Raw genomic sequence first — 6101 nt, 5'->3', positions numbered from 1 at the left:
TCAAGCTCAACAGGGTCTTCTTTCCCCGCTAATTTTTCAAAGCCCGTTCCCTTGGCTGTGGTTTCGCCTAATATTACCCAATACAAAATAACTAATTAGAGGCAAACACATTTTCAATTATTGAGAACATATACGCTTATTCTCTAAAAAGCCCAAATTTTATACTCATGTTCAATGGACGCAATTTTTAGACATGCAACAGCTGTTAATAAACAAACACATTTTCTAAAGGTATAACATACTCAGCCGCATCAGCCCAATCCAATCTGTTTTCAGAATTGTATGTATCTCTACGTTAAGCAAAAGAACTGAGGGCTATTCAAGTGCGGAAATTCAAGCAATATGCCGTGAAGCAGCTCTCAAGGCGCTACAAGAAAACCTTGACGCGCACCATGTGTGCTGGCCACAGTTCGAATACGCATTACAGACAGTGCAGCCGCGTACAAGTCCTGAGCTGTTGCGTTTATACGAATAATACATGAAGAAGTTTTAATAAATGTTGTGAGGCAGCAAATTCATTTCGTTTTGAATTCGAGATTGGGGCAGTTGCAGCCTTTGTGTATAATCCGATATCGGATTCGTTTCTTTTGAGAAGTCGTACATAAAAATATTGGTTAAATGCCTATAATTTACTTCTTCTTCTTCTTGAGTTGGCTGTGAATATTCAGATGGTTTGCTAAAAGTATTATTTGGATTTTAGATTTGCTAAACGGACAGCTGGTTCTTCTTACCTCTTCGTATGCTTCCTTAAATGTCTGGTTAAAGCAGAAGACTGATTAAATTTCCAGGCACATTGATAATATACGTTCAGGCGAAAATCTGCCATCTTTGTTTCCATTGCCACCATTAAAAAGAAGAACAATTTCTTTTATATATATATATATATATATTTTAAATATATAATAAAGCTATTATATAAATAAAGCTATTTTTTTTATTTATATTTATATATAAATTATATAAATTAATATACAATATACAGGAAAGAGTTCGATTTTCCCAATGAGAAATCGGTTGAGAAAGTGTTTGTTGCTATAACCTCCAACTAGACGATGGGTTATATAAAGTAGTATTTATTTCTTTGAAATAGTACGAGTACGTCTTAAGCCCGATAGCCGCCAGTTCTTTTGTGGGTTTACCATTAACACTGTATCGGGATCTTTTTCCATTTCTTGAAGGGGAAATTTCCTATTGATGCATGGTGTACTTGTTTCAACAGCATTTTTAACAAACTCCCCTAATTCTGGTGTCGTAGTCTCGGTTTGTAGTTAATTTCTATTGGGTATCCCCCAGAGTTCATTGGGTGGTCTAAAATTAAATTTTGGATTTAATGACAACAAGCGCTTTTTACCAACCAGCATTGGAACATTTAAAGTCGAATGCCCGGTTTGTTTCGATTCATCATCGATCTGTTGACATGCAGCTGCTGATAATTTGCTGCTACAACTGGGATAATCGTACATTCTTTCTACTTTCCTGCTTGTTAAAGATATATTGTAAGCTTTTTGTCACACAGCATGTTTTGCTTTTTAGAAATAACTTTTTTTTTTATACAAAGTAAATTATTCTCAATATCATCACCACTTTCGTGAAATTCATTTAGCAAGGCTTCCAAAGTCCCTTTTTTAGTTATAAGCATGTTCTTGCCATTAGCTGTTTGGAAACCTGTGGTTTTGTCGACTTATGCACTGTTCTCTGCCTTTTTTCTAAATTTAAATTCCATGCGATCTTTCATATCTTCCACTCCAGTTTCATTGTCTTTTTCTTTTTCCAATATGGGTTTTTTTCTACCATTCGCTGTTTGAAAACATGCAGAAGTTCGCACAAGCGAACTTCCCGGATTAATGACCTTGCCAACATTATCTTGGTGTATTTTAAAGGTCGCTTGAAAGCCCGTTTTGTTGGCTATTTGCGCACTGCTGTTTGCAGTTTTTCCAAACTTGGACTTTATACTTTTAATCGACATCCGAGCTTTTATGTCTTTTAGTTCAGTTTCATAATTCGTTTCCTGCAAATTGTCTTGAAATTGTCTTAGAATATTTTGTACGAATATTTCTTCCGATAGGAAATTCTGAAAAATTGAGAAAACAATACAATCCAAGTGAAATAATTGAGGGAAAGTGCATATATTTCGTTTATTTAAAACAAATAAGAAAAGTTGAAGTTTGCTAAATAAGAAAAATCTTTTAAGAAAAAACGCAAAATATTTTACAATCAGAAATAATGTATATTGAAGCAAGTGAGTGTTGTTAGATCTATCGATTAAAATTTTGGATTTAAAAGAAGAAAAGAAATATATATATCCTAAATAGTTATTAATATTCATAGAGCAGCAAATGTAAGCCATTAAATCGACTATTTATACACTTTTCTTAGTGAAGTGAATTTATTTCGATTTATTATTTTCTACTTAATGCTTTTTTCTTTTCTTTTTTTCCAGACTTCACAACAGGATAGACACGTAACTGATGATAGCCGTACAGGGTCAAGAAGAGTTTCCTGTAGTAGTAGAACCCGTCGAATTCTCTGCTTCTCAAATATCAACGACAATGGTTTTTAACAATTGATTGATCGAATTCCAATTGGAACAGATAATCATAAATATCATTGACGTATTCAGATACTAAGAGCAAATTTTCACCATCATCGTCATCAATATCAATTGTGTGTTTATGTGCGTTTACATGTTTTACAATTTTTCTATGGATAAACCATCCCCACCGGCTGTAGTCGAGTGCACTCCAAAACCAGCTGTTTCCAACTCTTCTTTTAACTTCCAGCATACTTCATTCTTAGCATAATTATTGGGCAACAAGACTATAACATAGCCACCTGCTCCCGCACCGATTACTTTACAAAAGAATTCTCGTTTGTAAGCAATACTGAAAATTTGCTCTAACATTGTTATAAGCTATATATATATATATATATTTTTTTTTTTGAAAGTTTCGATTCATTTATGGATTTCAGTAAAAATCACTGCTTCCTTCGCTTGTGAATTTTGTTTTGATCGTAGAGAAAGCCGTTAACTTGTTTTTTTCTTTTACACCGTTTATAAAAAAAATTTCCATCTATGTAGAACGAATAGAACACAGAGTCAATAAGTTCGATAAATAAGAAAAATGGTGAAGAAAAACTCACCAATTCTTGCATGAATTATGATCATAATGGGTCCCACAACTGGGTAAATTACTACATTGAATGCGAAATTCAAGTAAAAACTTTTAAATTGCAAGTAAGAATATAAATTGATAATGCGTATGAAATGTCTTTTTGTATTACATTTTGCTTACCTTTAAATCCGAAGCTCTTGATATGTTTTATAAGAAATTTTGCATTATAATTTTTTTTTTTAAATTTCATTAATAAAATAAATAAATAAATATGCATCCATTCATATATCAGAGTTTTTATTAAACAATTCCATACAGCAGGATGAAACACGTGCCAAATGTAAACAAAAACAGAAGCATAAACAGAAACATCGAAATTCCATCAGCTTTTTTTCATTTTCATTGCAATTCAATCAGCTTTTGTTTAGATTCATCGAAATTCCATCAGCTTTTGCTTAGATTCATAGCACAAGTTGCAGCTTTTGTTTAAATATGAATCGTTTCTTGCACATGCAAATGGATGAAAGGAAGTTGAATGATTCTTTTGAATTTTTTTTTTTGAAATAACTTTTTATCTAAAAACTTGAAAAGCGGTAACGCATAACTCATAATAATGAGTGTTTTTTTTTAGCAAATAAACTTTTTCCTTGCATTTAAATTGATATTCGAAAAATATTTTTTTTTTATTTTACATATATATAAACTTATGTGCAGATCGTGTATTCGCTAATTAATCTTACATCTACATAAAATGCTATCTAGAATACACGGAAATGTTTAGAGTAAACCGAAAGATTTTTAAAGATTAAAAAAAAATTTTTTTTTTATTTAGCATAAACATAAATACTTTTCTCATGAATTTCAAATTTTAAATTAAGTGTGCATAACGAGAATTATCTATTTTTAATTTTGACTTTTCAGATATTCCTTAATAATGAGTGACGCAGCTGGCAAATTTACGAAGTCGATCTAGAGGATATATGCCACAGAATCAAATCAATTCGTGTTGACTTCACATATCGTCGGTACTGAGACTCTTTCTATATCATATTCTTCGGAAGGCATATTTTGAAACAGATATCTGCTATCCACCTTAATTTATTGATGGAAAATTGATTGATATTAAAAAATTTTAGGGGCAAATAGCACACATTTTCAAAGTGGATGTCGAGTTATTCGCCTTGAAAGTCAATGCACTTCTTTCTTATCACGCAAGTACAGGTTGGAAAATGTCTAATTCTAGTTAATGTTCATTGCACATTCGTTACCTTTGAATATCATGTTAAATGTTTGAGTATGAAAGTTGTGCACCAATATTGTTCTAAACGCTGTTTGATATTGCAAAATTTCCCACCACAATTTCCTTAAAAATCATACAACAAAAATCAAACATCTCTGTGCTTTTTCAACTCTGAACATATGGTACTTTTTATACACAATGTGAAGGGGAAATCAGGTAACGGCTCTTAGCGAAGAATTTACCAAATCAAAATTGACTTAAATTCAAATCCATTTTACAAGTGGACGTAGATGTTGAAAGCAGTTAACAATTGCGAAAAATAAAATTATATTTCTTTTCAAAAATAGTGAAGCATAAATAAATAGTTAAGCATCTAAATTGAATAAATTCTACAATTTAAAAGTGAGTAGAAAATCAACTTAGTACAGAAGGAGATTGTAGGAAGTGGAGAATTGAGAAAAAATATTATATTTTTTTTTTATTAGCTGGGCGTTTTTACATTTTTTTTTGTAAAAAAAAGCATTAAAAAACCTCAAAAACATTAAAGGCATCAAAAACTTAAAAACACAAAAACAAGGTTGTCTCGACAAAAAATCGTTTGTTCATTACTTTATTGGCGGTAAGCACATTTCCATATATTTCACGCATTCTTACATTTTTGTTATATGCATGCTGTCTTAAGTCGTCTACTGCGGGAATACTTCAACTTGTGGCATCATCGTGGAGGGTCGATTAAAGACCAATATGAGAAACTAGCTGGTAGACTGAGCATGAAACTGAACAATGCGGTGTCCGTTCAGAAGGATACAGACTTTAAAGGACGTTAGAAGTGGTCTGAAACGACTTAAGGGAGGGTCGGTTCACAGCGTGTACCTATGGTATGCGTATGAATTGGGGCTTCAACGGAAACAATTAAAAAACAATTCGACCGTGTCAGGAAAGTACAGGAAATGATACGTTCAGAGATGGAGGGATTCTGTGGGTTTAAAGAGGAAGACGTGTTAGAGGAAGCTATACCATCCATAAATGATGTGTTAGTAGGTCTGATTACGATTGCAAACGACGCTGACACTAATAGGACTGACGGGACTTGTACGCAGAGCAGTGAGATCGTGCCGAGCAGTGAGACCAATACCTTATACGATCCAGTATTCAGTAATGTAATTGATTATGACGGCCCTTCGACATCAGCGCAGACGGCGCCGATGGAAGAGAATTGACGGCTCCGAGCCGATTTGAAAATTTGAGGTCATCAGCAGAAATAACGGCGCTGGTGAAAAAACTGATGAGCCTGCAGGTGCAACGATGAGCAACCGGATTCAGAGCGGATGACGACGACCTCCTACGCAATAGAACGATGCATCGCTGAGCAGCTGGGATGCGAAGCGTGTTTGAAGGCTCTCACGCCGGGGGAAGATGCATCCTGCAAAGAGGAGAGCGGTCGAAAAGTTACGAAGGACAAAAAAAAACAAATTGACTCTCTCCTCCGCACATGTGAAACCGACCTTCCCAACAAAAGAATCTACGATGCATTTAACGACACCTACAACGTTTTCTACTCTGCTGTACGACAACATATGGTGGAGCAGAACATAGGCAAGCGCGTGAAAACGACTGTAGTGGCACGGCTTACTTTCTTCAGGGCGTCAGGATCCTGTAGTAGCGGCAGTATCCACCGGATAAATTTATTGGGATACGCGCTCTTTATACTAACAGGAAAAAAAAAACTTCAGGGAGCAGAAGGACAT

Source organism: Glossina fuscipes, unplaced genomic scaffold (assembly GCF_014805625.2).
Source record: "Glossina fuscipes isolate IAEA_lab_2018 unplaced genomic scaffold, Yale_Gfus_2 113, whole genome shotgun sequence".
Lineage (NCBI taxonomy): Eukaryota > Metazoa > Arthropoda > Insecta > Diptera > Glossinidae > Glossina > Glossina fuscipes.
The sequence above is the reverse complement of the archived record's forward strand: the minus strand, read 5'-3'. Positions refer to the sequence as shown.